General features: G+C 36.5%; 1 protein-coding gene across 1 annotated transcript in view; it reads left to right on the top strand.

Annotated features, from left to right (window-relative positions):
• Positions 1 to 16,275, top strand: part of LOC122324433 (exostosin-1) — a 198,864-nt gene that overhangs the window by 140,354 nt on the left and 42,235 nt on the right. The window lies entirely within an intron of this gene.

Genomic DNA, 16,275 nt, shown 5'->3' with positions numbered 1-16,275 from the left:
TCCGCTTAACAGCTGCATGGCTGTAGGCTGTTCAGTGGGGGACAGATTGAGCAATTCTCTCTTTCTTTTCTTTCCTCTGCAGCTTTCGCTAAGAATGAACTGTGCTCAATGATTCTGTTGTTTATCTGCACGCGGACCCACTAAAGGAATTCCGCACGTCAGGTTAGGGTTAACAAACAAAGTTAAAGAAATAGGGAACGCTATTTCCGAGGCACATTTCTCCACAGAGGCTGCTTCTGAGATCTCAGTTTGCGGATGAAGCAGCGGTCTGTTTACCGACCCGTGCATACTAATGCGCACGCAAATAGAAAAATGCTACAGATGCTTTCGAGATCTGGCAAGCTCTTACCTGATTGGCTGTTTTTATTTAACCTTCAGCAGTAAGGGGCGTAACATGTTCTATCAGTCTGGAAGAAAAAATTATTTGCCAGGTTAGTACTATTAAATGACTGAAAGACACGGTAATAACAGTTAAAGAAGAGTTTTGTGTAAGAAGCTTAAATAATTCCAATAAAGTCACTTTTTTTAATCGGAGAGACTGGCACTGAGTGTGTTATTTTATATGTGTATATATATGTGTGTGTGTGAAAAGCGCCATGAAAAGAGGAAAACAGCAAGCTGATCAATTAAAGGCTTGCTGTGCTCATCTGGACCCAAGATTGGTGTTTCACGCACAGCTGACAGAAAATGAATGTTAAATGTCAGGACAGTGGCCCAGAGACAGTCTCCTAGGTTTACTTTAAAAAAATAAAATAAAATTTACATAGGAAATGTACAAATGCAAAAATACACATATGTTTAATTTCACAGCCACGCAGCATATTTGTATTTTAATGAAGCTTTGTTAAACATGGTTTCTCGGGCCTTCGTTTTGAGTGGAATTTTGATCCTGAAACTTAGGAAACTCTGAACGCCCCTGTGTTTTGTTGTGAGATACAGTACGCCAGCATTCATTTAAAACGTGTCGTATTGTAACTCCTGTAATAACACAGCGGCGCTCGCCGGATTCAACCCGCTGAAGGTCAGTCAGTGTCTAAGGGGAACAGCTGAAATAAAAAAAAAGGCATATTCTGTCACATTTTCAACGGTCGCTCAAGAGAATGATGCTATTTCTGACGACAATAAACCTTTACGTTAAGGAGCCGCTTCGTATATTTCCTCTACTCCGCCAGCCTCTCACTCGCCGGGGCACAAATGCCACGCGCACGGGGAAAAGAAAGCGGAGTGTTCCAGCATTAAAAACAGGCTCGCTGAGAAAAAAAAATATATATAAATAAATAACTTCCCTTGACCCAGAGGAGAATGAAAGGCTGCATTGGCTGTAGGTAATCACTCCTTACAAATAACCATTTACTAAAGGTCATCCGGTGTGAAAATAAAATTAAACATGAATTAAAAATTGTATTAATTAAAAAAAATGTAAATTAAAATTTTGTAACGTCAAAGGCAAAAATTGACATTTGTAATAAAGTCAAATTAAGAGTTTTAAAGTGCATTTTAGTATAGTGTATAACCTGATGTGTTTACTAACGTACCCCATTGAAACTAAACTTTTAATTAGGTTACCTCTGCTGAACAATTGTTCTTTTCTTTGTAAATAACATGCATTAAGAAATGAAATGGCTGTATATGGCGAATGCTGAATCAGTGAATGCTGGGATTAGGCAGGACTGTGCTGTATGTTACGTTCGGTGAGCTCGGGCTGCCAGGCACTGAACGCGTCCCGCGTGATTGACGGCTCTGCTTCTTTGTTTCTCACCCTCTGAAATGAGTCAATTTGTTTCTCGGTGAGTGACGGCGCTCCTGACAACCGCGCATGACTCACACATTCGTCTACATGGGTAACTGATGCATAACATGGACTTTCTTTTTCTATCAATGTCAAGATTTCAGGTTTCTCTCAGATTCTGTGACTGGTCACCATTAAAGCTTTTCACCGTTTTTTTCATTTTTGCCTTCACTGGTTTACATTAAAAAGGTACGGTGACATTTATTCGGCAAAATTTCACAGGCGAAAGAAAGCGGGGCATAATATAACAAACTGTACATGATCAATGGCGACGCAATAAACATCCAAAGCTATACCAGCTATTGAAACAGCTAACTAGCGTTTCCAAATAGCGTTTTTATATTGAAATATATTGTTATACAATATAGACATCAAGTATGCTTTAAAGTTACTTGATCAGAACCAAGAGCTAATGGCCTGTATTTTGTCAAATTTTAATTTCAAAGATGTCAGTTTTTCAAAATTCACCAGGCAAAGCTTGCAGTTATTTTTCTAACTAAATGATCAGATTAAGTCATTTTTATTCTCTAATTTAGTATCTGTTTTTATCGGTCAGTCATCCTGTTTTGATGTCTTTTTTTATGCTAATTTATAGTTGACCGTTGTCCGTTGGTGTCCTGATCGCCCTACCTGTGTTTATTTTGAGATTATATAACATAAGATACATACGTTTAGAATGATCATAAAACGGATGGAATATAACGCAAACCCAGGACACGTCAGCTTCCCAAAGTATTTTGTTTTCAACTATCCACATTAACACTCGGCAGCTATTCTGAAACAGACAGGCAGAGAAAGTGTGTATAAATGCATAAAGCTACGAAAATAATTCTCTCGGGGGAATGAGGACACGGCGCTCCTCGTCTCGGATGTTTCCCGCTGTCCCAATAAATAGAGGATTGGATGAGAGCGTCTCCTCTCACCTTAAGCCCAATAAAGATTTCATTACTTTTCCCTGATCTCGGAGCTGCAATTAAAACCCTGACGTCTCGTCGATGAAAGCGAGGGAAAGTGAAATCCAGACGAAAGTAAGAAGCGTGTGCGTACTTGTTGTGCCAACCTATAGGATGGCCTATCTGTGACTGTCCGTAAAATGAAGCCTCTCTACGTGTGTTCACCTCCCATGGCAACAGCACATCATAAAATAATAACACTGAAAGGCTTTGATTTGCGGTGAATGACTGATGCCGCTTCCTGTTGTGAGAGAAAGTACATTTAAGCCTTAGTGCTGCGTCCTGCTGGGTAGAAATCACAGGGGCCGACTCCAGTCAAACATCCCTTCAGATGTATTACACACAAAACACATATATATTGAATAATAGTGATATTTAAACAGCGGGATCGCCATTTTCAAACAGATTTCGTACATTGTTATTTCGCTGAAAATGGTGGCTGGCCTTTTTCTAGAATGCCGTTTAAACATGAAAGGATCGATGTTGTTTAGCTTTGTTTATGACTGCAGAGTTAAAAAATTGAACGGATCTTTTAAAGTCGGTTCGATTTTTCACCTGTATCTGCTTGGAATGATCTTACATTACACAATACATTTTTAAGCGACGCGTTCCTTTAAACTGAAAACTATTAAAAGGTTTGTGCTTGACTTGTAGGCAAAATTTTAACCCTCTCAACTGTCAGGTTACCATCGATATTTTCTATAGAACTGTAAACAATTCAGAGATGAATTCAGCAAAGACACGTTCTTGCATGTTTACTTGCACAATGCTACGCTAAGACTGCTAAACGTATTTGACATACTGAGGGCGTTGTAAACTAATACATTTTGAAATCTGCATCACTTAACATGTGGTAAACTTGCTCTGTAGCTCACCTGGTAGAGCTTAAATTGATTCGGATTAATTATGAAGCAAGTTCTTTAATGATCCTTTAGACCTTTAGACCTTATTAGATCTTAAAAACTCCAACTCTAGTTACTTGATCTTGGTATTTCTCTCCTCCATTATCTTCCATCATTAGAATTTCCAGGCATAATAGTCTTTCCCGAGTTTTCTTTTCTCATTATGCAGCTGATTTAAATAACCTTCAATATTATTGTTCGATGTAGTCAGATTGCAGCAACTAACCGCTGAAGTACCTTTGGTTATCTACTGTGGGCCAACTAAGGCCATGAACAGGTTTGTTTGAGTTATTTGAGGAGGTCGAATATCCCAGTGTGACTAGTTTTTCTGAGTTTTATGGGTTGTTTGCTTCAATGGACCACAGAGCAACAAAAAACATTTACAAGCTTTTAAAGGTCCTACTGGACGATCACAACCTTCAACTGTCCTCTGGAAGCTAGAAAATCAGCTGAATGAAGGGCTAGCCCTTGCTATACCATAACTGCTACATCTTCTCTTTGGCAAATTCAGTATAAAGATGCCTCATGCTGTATTTTAATGCATTTTATTCACCAAGCACTGACAAAGCGGTTTACAAAGAAACCACAGTAAATGCACTAAAATACCGTTGTGCCATGTGGTTCAGTGTGTCTGATTTTGCAACCTCTCATCTGTTATTAAAATGTGTGGCAAAGTGTCCATTGAATGCACCTAATCTCAATCAATTTGGTAATCTCCAGCGCTGAAAATACTCCCTATTTCAACTTATTACTTAATGAACTCTCACAAATGCATCCCATTCTTATGAAAATAATAAATATCAAAGCATATTATCTGCAGAAAATTATGCACAAATTAATGTTGTGAATATGTTATTTCTGTAGCAACGCACAAAAAAAACACATGAAAAACCAAGAATTCACAACATATTGCAAATTCTCATAATATTGTTCCAGGATGTCAGGTTACTCAAGTTATTACTTGTTTCACAGATGTATACATGTCTGAATGTTTTGCACGTTCTTGTCAAACCACAATTGCTTATTAACATGCATATTACTAGCATATTGGCTACTAGTAGCACAATGCTTATTCTGCATGACCTTGATGCCAGTTACATAAACTTAACAACTACCTTACAAACTAATAATAAGCAGTAATTAAGAGTTTATTGAGGCAAATGCCATAGTGTACTGTGCTATTGAATTTGTGTAATTTAAAAGAGTGTCAGCTTACATTTTTCTATTGAATATGACAGCAGATGAGTGAATGAATTGACTCAATTTGAATAAATTGTGGTGATGTAATAGATTTTACAATCCCAGTAAGTACGACAAAATGTAGTAGTCTGCTACATCTTCCAGATAAAAAAAATCAACAATTATTAAATAATGATATGTTTACTTGAAAAGCAAAATTTTATTTAGACTATGTAAGATGTTAAAGTTAATTGACTTTATACTTCAGGCATTTTTTTAATCCCATTCCCTTAATTTTGACGCATTTTTCAGAAAACAAGTCTTTGAATTGACATTTCTGACTAGCGTGTCTGGAAAATTAGAAAATATGTCATGCGGATAGTTCAACGGGGGGTTGTTTATTCATTTATTTGCTACCTTTAGACAGTTACCAATGCTTAATAAACTTTACAGACCTGGTAAAGCTACAGCAGTCCGTCCAATAAATAAGACATGGCTTCCTTATGTCTGTGCGCTGTCGTCTAACATAGGTTGAACTTTGGTATATCTGTTGGCCGTGGTTTGTTTAAAAAGAGCTGAGAGAATACAGAAAGAATCGTATTTGGTGGGCTAGAATAAATTGGTGTTAGAGCGCACTATAAGCTAGGCTAGCTTTAGCTGATAAGCAGGCGGTGTTGGAGCAGATGAGATCGAGCAAAGCGCTGATGCATATCTGCGATGGCGAGTGAACGGGATCTGGCTCAGACCGCGCTGTAATGAGTTCTACAGCACCACGGCCCGACTGCAGCGTTTGATCAAAGACGCGGGGCCGCCTACAGCACTGTTTAGCATCACAATGTCAAGCAGTGCTTAGAGTCAGACTACCAGCACTCCACACAGATACTGTTTCAGGAACAGATAGATTCTATATTAGATATGGCAAATTTTAGTATGGGCTTGTCACATTTCCCAGAGGGTTATTAATAAAGTGTCATTTCGGAACTAGGATAAATGCGCCCGTATGTATGATAAAGTTATGTTTAGCTCTTCTTTCTCACTCTCACTCTTTTTCTTATATATATATATATATATATATATATATATATATATATATATATATATATATATACTATATATATATATATACAGTATATATATATAATAAATAAAAACCTTTCTTTTGGATGCGATTAATCATGAATATATAAAGTATATGTTTAAATGCTGAAAAGCACTTGTAGGAAGTGTTTTGAGCTTCCTGAAGCTCAGACAGCAGCGGAGGATGGTGATGAAGTAGACAGCAGCGGGGGTTTTATGTTGGAGAGAGTTTGGCGAGAGTCCGTGTTCCCTGACAGCTGCTCAATTAGACGTTTCAGATAACACACCCTTAAACGGGAAAAGCTGTTTCAGCGTGTCAAACCTCTTGTAAACTGTCTGAATGGATTATACTGGCTACACGGTGGTGCGGCCTAACCAGAATGAAGGAATTAGCTAAAGCTGTCAAGAGTTTTAAACAAGTTCCAAGTGAACTCATAATTAGTCATGTTCTAGTGATCACCTGATTTCTGCCTGAGCCTAATTGGATGATGTCAGAAGAGATGATTCTCAGACAGAAATTTCAGAAGATCAAATCCATTTTTTTCTTTCTTTAGCCACTTTTGCGAAGGTGTGTATCCTTCCGAAAGAAACACTAACTTATATTGTCTTACTTATACGTCCACTAGTTTGTTTTTGGGTTTTTTTCTTCCTGACCTTTACAACTACAGTAAACAGACTACTGGACCTTTAAGTTTTTTTATGACTGGCTCTTCAAGTATGAAATGAGCAACAATACTTCTAAATGAGCTTAATTCGAAATGGTTTGTCTGGGATGGGGATGGTCTTTGACTTGTAAATATTCCAGCTGGAAAAACACACCTGTTGCCAGATCAGGAACCTAATATGACTCTGCATTAAAAATCCACAGTCATATTAGGTTCCTGATCTGGCAACGGTTTAATACTTTGGTTGTCATATGTATTGAGGCAATTGGGAAATTAAAAAGGTGAGTAGCGCTGGAAGGTTAATGGGTTTAAATCATACCGCCCAAACAAAACCCTGCCTTAAAACTATCTAAACTTTGCTGAAGCTGTATGTTTACTGCAATGGAGCCCATTGTGTCTTTGCTGCATAGATTCTGCTCCATATTGACTTGATAGCATCACATTTGTTACATAACAAAGGTGCTCTGCTGGATTGAGATCTGGTTAATGTGGATGACTGTTGAGTATAATGAAATCATTGTCATGTTCAAGAAACCAGTGTGAGAATATTTGGGTGTGAGGTGGCATGTTATTCAGCTGTAAGTCACTATCCCAAGATGGGAAAAGTGGGGTAAAAAAGGTATGACCATGAACAATAATCAGGTTGTTTAAACAATGCAAAACTAGTACTAGATCCATGTTGTTTATGCCAAATTTTGACCCAACCATCCAAGTGTCATGGCAGAAAAGTTTTCCAATCTTCTGTTGTTCAAATTTATTGAGCCATGCAAATCGTAGCCTTGGTTTCCCGTTCCTATCTGATGTGGTTTTCTGCTTCAGTTGAATACAGTTGTACAGTACCTAATAAAATGCACTCAATAATGCAAAAAAGTCATTAATATAGTACACACAAAAAGACTTCATCAAATGAATAATCAGCCCTTGTAGTCATAATTTGAAGTAATGAAAGTTGTTGGTGTTTTAACTCTTTCCCCTCCAGCGTTTTTTAAAAAGGTTGCCAGCCATCGCAAGTTTTGTAACTGTTTATAAAAAAATCCAATGTTTTTGTTTTTTATTATTTTATCATTATTCAGTTTACCAAGGACAGAAAATGTTCCTGAATATCAACGGTGCAGTAATAATCCAGCCCTGTATTATTTCACTTAAAACAACCATGCAGGGAATAATAAATCACTTGATAAAGTATGAGATGGCTGCACCGAAAGGGAACGTGACCGATGTTGATATTTTCCTCTGAGTGCTCTTTATGCACCCTGACACAAGCTTTCACCTCCTCCTTTATTTCGCTCATTTTATCCAAGTGACCTTATACGGCGCAAGAGGAGAATAACTTTCCAAGAGCAATCAATGTGTTTCTCCCTGAGTGAGATTTAACTCAGTGCCAGCATAAATATTCACATGTAGCTTGAACATTAAGTATTAATAAGTCTATACAGACGGAGAGGCAGCGAGACCCTGTTTTGAACTTGTCTGTACAGTAGGTGCGATGAATAATGACAGCATTAAAAGAGACTGAAAAGAGTCACAAGTGAACTAAAGCTCAAAAAGCTCCACCAGGAATAAAAGTAACAGTGTTCCTCATTGTGAAGTGCAAAGAGTCTTTCTTCCAGTCTTTCTTCCAGTATAGACCTAAGGTTCAAAGTTTAGCCCTGCTGGCACAGACTTGGTATATCTAAAGGGTCCATTTTGGTACCCCAAAGGTACATATTAGCACTTAAAGTCGACATATTTGAAGCTAATAGGTACAAAAGTGTAGCTTTTGAAAAGGTGCAGCCAAAGTGACAGCTTTTGTACCTTTATTTCTGAGAGTGTACAGTAAACGTTGGTGGGAGATGTGCTTTTGAACTATAATTATGCATGTATGACTGGTATTTTACAACTGCTTGACATTTTGCAGCTACAGACCTGATTTTGATCTCATGACATAAATGTACCTTGGTGCTCTTTTTAGCGAGACGCGAAACACGAACCAACAAGTACATATCACTGCAGTTTCCAAAAGAAATGGCAAAATGATCCCATGATAATTCGTATGCATTTTATGTAAAATGTTGTTCTATATATTTTTACAGGCACTAAACGTACAAAAATGGCTTATTTTTAGCATCCAACCATACGAATACTTAAAAACGGATCCCTATGAATATTGAAATTGCGGCATTAAATATAATCAATTTAGTTACATTTCATTCTGTGCCATTTCTGCTGCCAGCTCGTTTACAAAAACGGGCCTTTATAATGTTCAAAAAGATTTCATTTTTAACCCTTCAAATAAATCAAATTTCTAGCCTTTACTTTTCATTTAAGCGATCTTCATCTGTATCCAGAGCAGCGGGACCGTAGACAGTAAAACCCATGCCTGACTAACTCTAATTGCATTTATCTGTCTTATTTTTCATATACTGTAGAGAGATACTTATGTTTAGGTTTAGAGGTAGGAGTGGGATTACTTTTAAATGCTATATTGTTACGAAAATTGTTATTTTCGTTTTATATCGTTTTATACTCAAATATAAAATGGGTAGATTTAGGTTTGTGGTTAGGTTAAATATATAAATAGCTTACTCACAAAACAATAAAAATGCACGAATATCTTAATTATATAAAAGATACACAACTATTTTGTTTTTTAACTAAAAATATGTATCGATTTGTACATTTTAAACTAAAATACGTCTAAATTGTATGTTGTAGCATCAGTTAAAACATACAAAAATGTATGTTTTATGCTTGTATTCATACCTAAGTATATCAGGCTGGAAATAAACAAACACTAGAGGCAGTAAAACCGCCCTTTTTTTAGCGCCTCTAAAAAACCTTTTATTCCTTTTTACACAAATTTCGGTTAATAAAGTGTAATTAGTGTGTGATGATATGACTTCAAAACAATATGCTGGGAGATCTGAAAACGAGTTACGTTTATACGTAACTACATTTTGACAAAACAGTTAAAATCTATGTAAAGAAGTTAAAAAAAATTTAAGTGTTAATAAATATAGCTTGAATAAAACGAGTGGCAGAAGCTTGTAACTAACTGTAAAAGAACTGAAATGTATGTCACTCCTATAAAATAAATGTCACTTTACTTTCTGGATTATTTAGGAATTAGAGAGCGAATGAAACAAAAAGTTTTAGACCAGCCTGATGAGTGCAGTATCTTAACTCAAAGCGTGATCATCGCTCTGTCCTTTTCCGCTGAAACGATTCTCAGTAGGGGTGTACTGCCTCGTTACCAATAATAGTATCACATTTGAGAGGTGTCCTGTGAGTTAGAGTACGAAAGGACACTGATGTGAACCTGTGAGCTATCTGATCCCAAATTGCAGTGATCCATTTATGCTGTAGTCCTTTGTACACTGCAACAAAACACCTAATAAGCTATCTTTTTCCTGTGAATGTTTAGTTTTAACCAGCCACTGCAAACAGCACTCCGAGCACTGTGGCACTTTCACGGGCTCGCTTCCTGCAGATTAAACAGCAAACATCTTCTAATTGGCTGTGATTGTGTGGCGTCACATATCAGTTTTGTGTACGTTGACACAGTGTAACACTTTTGTATTCCTTTGAAGTATTCTTTAACATTATATTTTAAGCTATGTTGTTGTGTCATTTAATTATGATACTTTATACCCATATTGGACTCTCATTTATTGTGAAATCATCTGTGGGGCAGGGATTGTGTTAAAATGGATTAGGAAGAAAAATGACATAAGAACAGTTTGCGTAAGCAGCATAGGTTCTTTGGCATAATGCCTACAGCAAAACACTAAAACCAATTAACAGAGACTTAATTTTGGTTCTTACCATAGTGCATATTGATAAACCGATACTTTTTGTTATTTACATCAAACAACCAACATGTATGCCTTTTTAAAAAAAGTAAACGTGCTCAGTAGCACACCTGGTAACGTATTTATTTATTTGTTTGGTTGGCTATCTTTGGTTATCTTTGCTCCTGAAGTTATTTTGTATTCTGTTGAAATAAGCCAGAAAGGGAAGGAATAAATAAAGAGATTCGTGTTCATCTGTTTTGTAAGAGTGAGCGCCCGTTTAGCTTCAGTTACTGGACAAATCACGTTTCAGTTCACAATTCAAAGTGTCATACGGGTTACATGCAAGAAGCAATGCAATATCATAAGTCACTACAGGCACATTTTCCAAGTGAGTCTGGGCCGTACGAGCTTATATCAGTGCTTGAACCCGTTGACATGGATGAAAATGTGCTATTTTCCACGTATATCCACACTAAATAATCTCTTGTGGTAATTGCTATCACAAGCGCGCTGAGCATCTCCTCCAGTCAATTGAGTAAATGCATTCACCTGCCAGCGAGGAACAGAAAGCACAGTCATAAATACGATGTCACTCCTTGCTTTATTCCGCCTTAAAAGAATGCGGCACCTCCACGAGCCACTTTTCCATCTAATTACTGTAGTCACTGACAGCATGGTAGGCCGGTAATTTGATTTATATTGAGTTACACAAGGAATGGATTAACAGCTAATAAAAAATGCATAGCGCCGCCCTTGCAGTCACCGCATTTGTCACAGGCCTTTACTTTCCTTCATGTGCCCTTTATGCTGCGCTTTGAGCAGAGAATGAGAAATAGACCTGCATATTCATTCACATTCTGTCTTCTTTCCCCACTCTCTTCAGGATGCTCTTGGCTGGGGAAAAGAAATAGATTTACAGGCCTTTGTCGGCTCATGTTATAGTTGTAAATTGCTCCCGATGCTATGTGTTATTGAGCTACCAGAGAGCTAAATGCGCACCACTCGTATTGTATTATTTATAATCATATCTTTTTTTTGTTTTTCTAGGATGGAGACATAAAAATAGAGTAGGCACAGTTGTTGGAATAGAATAATCCAGTAGAAAAACAATATACTGCATGTAAAAACGTTATTTTTTAGTATAGTGTGGAATATATTTGATTTAGAGTATAGAGTGTGCATGTGCTGTTGTAGTTAAATAAATGATTAATTACAACAAATTATACACATTAGCATAACACATAACACATTAGAAAATTAAACATTTGATTTCTATGAACAGTAGGCCAGTGTATGCTCAGTGGTATGATAATAAAACAAATTTACTTCTACTTCTGCCAATATTGTTTTATCTTCATGTTGGTGATTTTTGTTCAAGGAATTTTTATGTAACGCTTTTTTACAATGCAGATTCTGTCAAATCTGATTGGTTAATCACAATGTTGTTCCAGGGTCTACGGAGATGTTGATCCAGGAACATGTCAAACTCAGCAAAATCAAGTTCTGCGTTCCTGATGTGAAGAACTATAATGCAATAAGAGCTTACTCAAATACTGAGGTGCTAAACTATTCAGGGCTTTATGAGTGATCTGTAATATTTTAAGATGTCTAAAATATTTTATAGGAAGCCAGTGCAGTGTTGACAGAACAGGGCTAACATACTTCCTGGTTCTAGCAAAAACTCCAGCTGCTGCATTTTGGACCAATTAGAGTTTGTTGGTTAAGTTTGCGTTACACAATGTAAACTTGAGATCATGAATACATGAATTGACATTTCTGAATTTATCTTTGAGAGGTTGTAATTCTGATATATTTTTGAGATGGAAAAATGCGTTTTTACAAATGCTAGAAATGCAGCTTTTGAAGGAAATAATAGAGAGGCCATCAAGTGTTATACAGTGTTATACAATTATTACAAGTGGAGGTGTTTGGTCCTATAATTAACACCTTTTTTTCTGAGCTTAACTGTAAAATAATCTAGTTTTTATACCAACTATGCATTCCGTTAGTTTTGCAAATTGGTTTCATTGGACCGCAAAGAAATACAGAGCTGAGTATTAAGAGCATATCAGTGGAACATAACACTATGGGCCCTATTTTAACAATCTAAAGGTCTAAGGCACACATTCTCTTAATAAGTAATGGGTGTTTTCTGGGTGTAATGTGCAATAAACCAATCAGAGTCTCATCTCCCATTCCCTTTAAGAGCAAGTTGTGCTCGCTCCATAGCGGTTCGCTATTTACATGACTGAATTTGTTGGCAGAAACTGAACGCTTCTGAAGATCTTCTGATCTGTCTTCTTTCAATACTTTGACCGAGCAGGTTTTCAGATGAACAATTCGAAAATATGTAGCATTAAAAAATACACTGACTTGTTAAATACACTGAGGAGTTCAACAAGTGATGTTAATAAATGTTAAGTGGCCAGTCTTTCAGTCGTCTGTGTTGGATGCAGGCTTTCAAATAGCTTTCAAATAACTTTAAATGTGTGTGTGTGTGTACTGGCACAATTTATTTAATTAAACTTTTTAAAAAAGTTTCTCAAAATAGCAATGCGCCTGAACACACCTTTTTTTTTTGATAAGCATGCCTGTGTGCAGAGTGTATGATAAGGCCCCTAAGTTTCCCAATAATATCTCTCAAGGGTAACATATAAAGTGTGAAAAGCAATGGTCCTAGTACTGAGCCTTGAGGTACTCTACACTGAACTTGGGTTTGGTACAATACTTTTTTCGCCACTGCTTCCAATTTATAGTGGTCAGATAGGTACAATTTGAACCATGCCAATGCCAACATAATTTTCTAATTTATTTCAAAGGATGCTGTGGTGGATAGGTTCAAATGTGGCTAAATCTTGCTGAAATCAATTTCAAATGATCTATTTGTAATTTGATGAATCAGCCAGCATATAACATGTTAAGTTTTTTATTCCATTGTCAATCCTAGTTATTTTTAGCATTTTTTCAGGCAGTTTTATTCAGTATGCAGGTCATAGTATGGGGAAGTCATAACAAAAGAATCCATAGCTAGTTTATCAATGTATGCATAATACAGCTCCAGAGTATGTAAGCATTCAGGTGCACTTGAATTTGTCATGGTGTCTTAGTGTTTGAAACTGAATATATATCACGTTCCTCCAGCTTATTGAGAAGTGTCTCTCAAGGCCACGGCTGCCACTTGTGTGCCTGATAAGAATAGAATACACAGAGGAAGATTGATAAGTTACTGTGCATTTTTGTGTTTATTTTACCTTACTAGATAGATGAAACTGATGTGACCTCAGTCAACACTTGACTTGTCATTACAGTTCACTCAGTGTCAGATCAGATAAATATGTGTGCAAATATGTGTCATAGTTTTGCCGAATGAGCAAATAAGCTATTTTGGAGCGTTCATTGGTAATATGAAGATTTACAATCGTAATATTTTAAATGGGTACATGCAAAAATCTGTACACAAATAACAGCTAAAGAAGTCAGATATAAACAAACAAAAACATTAATAAAGAAAATAGCATAATATGCACTTCAAACTAGGAACACTTGGAACAAAAATGTAACGAGTCTCGTACACTGAATTATGAAGGATTTGTGGTTAATTTGGTAGCATTTCATAGTTATTGGTTTTACCAATTGCCCTGGGCAACCCTGATTATTTGTATCCTCATTTGGATAAGTTGCCATTACTGTATTAAAATAGCTTCAAATGTTTTAAAAAAAGCTTTTCCAGCATTGTTGAGAACATTAGACTACTTTGTATTTCTCACTTCATGTCGTCCAAACAAAGGTTATTCTCTACATGCTAAGTATGTGGAACGCATTGACTTTTTTGTGTCGAGCTTTCCATTTTAATTACAGAGCACAAAAGAGGTCAATCATATATCCAGCAACTGAACACAACTGAAAAGCATTTTTCTTTCACTTAATTTATATTACCAATTTAGTTGGTGCTCAAGAAATAATTTAACATGCCAGCAGAAAAACAGTATGGTTTAATAAATGTTTGACAAAAATAAAATAAAGATGGTCTGCACTCTAAAGTAAATTTGGCTTTTTGGGGCTTTTGGTCTTAACGCAATTAATTTGACTGCAATGTTATGCATTAATTAACTGACAACTCCCTTTTCTGAGAATAAGAGAGAATGTTATAGCATTTCTAGCAGTCTAGCGAAAGGTTGCGTCCAATCTTCTTGTTGGAGACCCTTATTCGACACAGCAAGAGGCCAGGAGGTTTGATCTATGAGAAAACGAGTCCCAAAGTGATTCTTACAACTCTGCTTCTAGCAGCAACAGTTTCAGCACAAACTTGCAGGGCAAGCAATCTCAGATGTCTAGACCCTTATTCTTACAAGTTGTGGAGAATTGTTGTGATCAGAGATCTTGTGAGGCTTGTTGACTGAGGGAAGTGCTGCACACAACATGGCTGAGGAGAGATTGGATTTCCACCCACCAGCACGCAGAGCTTTTTGGCAGTATCTTTGAGAAAGCAAATCAAATATTTCAATGTGTTTTGAGTTTACAGTATGTGTGTGCATGCAAACCAAAGATGTGTGTGGTTGTGTGAGCGTATGGCCCATTCCGTAATGCAGTCCTATACCTGAATGACAGAGACAGATTGTGTTTATGGCTTCTGAATAACCCTCTGAGTGCATGCTATAGAGCGGGACTGTCAAATCTAACCTGTCAGTCATTTTTAATGCTGTCCTCCAATTGATTTTGATAACGTCAAACCTGAATTCAAAAGCACTCAGTGGCATATACTTAGCAACACACTGCCTGATCCAGTATTTGTGCTTTGTATTTCTGGACACACTTCAGATATCTTCATTTCAGATATATTTTATGTCATTCAGTTAAATAAATATATGCAAATGCTTTATACGCTCGCCAGCTGGACTAAATCTGCTCGCTTCACGTCAGTGTTATTTTACCATAATAATCTTTGTTAAAGTGCCCCTATTATGGATTTTTGAACATTAAACACAGCTGTAAGCGACTTTTAAATCTGAAAGTGCAAAGTTATTGAAAGTTATTGTCTCTCAAAAGAAAGATTCGACTCCGAGTCATTTAAACGACTCGTATTTGAAACGAATCCCAAATTTTTTATGTGAATTGTTAGTCTTTGGAATTGGTCTGAATGAAAATGCAAATTCATTTTGTGCCACTAGGCGCCTCTTGATGAAATGAAAATGAGAGCAATCGACCAATCATTTCAGATAAGAGTCATGAAGAGGAGTTAAAATATATTAGTGTGGGATTCTCTGAGCAAATTAGTTAATTTTATAAGACAAATGAAGTGTTTTTAGACCTCGTGTTTTTATAAATGTTCCTGTCAGACAAGACATGAACATTTCATAACCCATAACATTTAGATTTAGATTGTGTTTAATAAAGCGAGATATATATATATATATATATATATATATATATATATATATATATATATATATATATATATAGTATTTATATATTAACCCTTCTTCACATGAGCAGAAAGAGAAAAAATTATTTCACAAGAAGAACAATATTTTCCACTTATTGGCTGGATGGCTGATGCAGGATGGTGATAATAGAAGAAAGAAAGGGAGATAAAAGAGAGTGAGGCAATAATTATAAGAGAATTAAACAGAGGAGAGTGAGCTCTAGACAGATTAAGGCTGACTGTCAGAACAGAAGGAGAGAGCAAATAACAGGATCTCTCACTGCCATCCCTCTATCCTCAGCTTAATCTTGATTTTTCTCTCCCAGTATGTTTATTGTGTCGTGCTAATATAATATGCTGGAACAAATATAATAAAACGAATCAGATTGTAGGATCTGACTGGATGAGCTGCATCATTGTAAATAACTGCCTACACCTGTGACCACATGGTCTGATATTAATATAATAAGCCTGCAGTCTGGCTAATTAAGCAATGCCAAATGGGAAAGAGTGCT

The sequence above is a fragment of the Puntigrus tetrazona genome, chromosome 20 (genome assembly GCF_018831695.1).
Source record: "Puntigrus tetrazona isolate hp1 chromosome 20, ASM1883169v1, whole genome shotgun sequence".
Taxonomy (NCBI): Eukaryota; Metazoa; Chordata; class Actinopteri; order Cypriniformes; family Cyprinidae; genus Puntigrus; species Puntigrus tetrazona.
The sequence above is the reverse complement of the archived record's forward strand: the minus strand, read 5'-3'. Positions and strand labels throughout refer to the sequence as shown.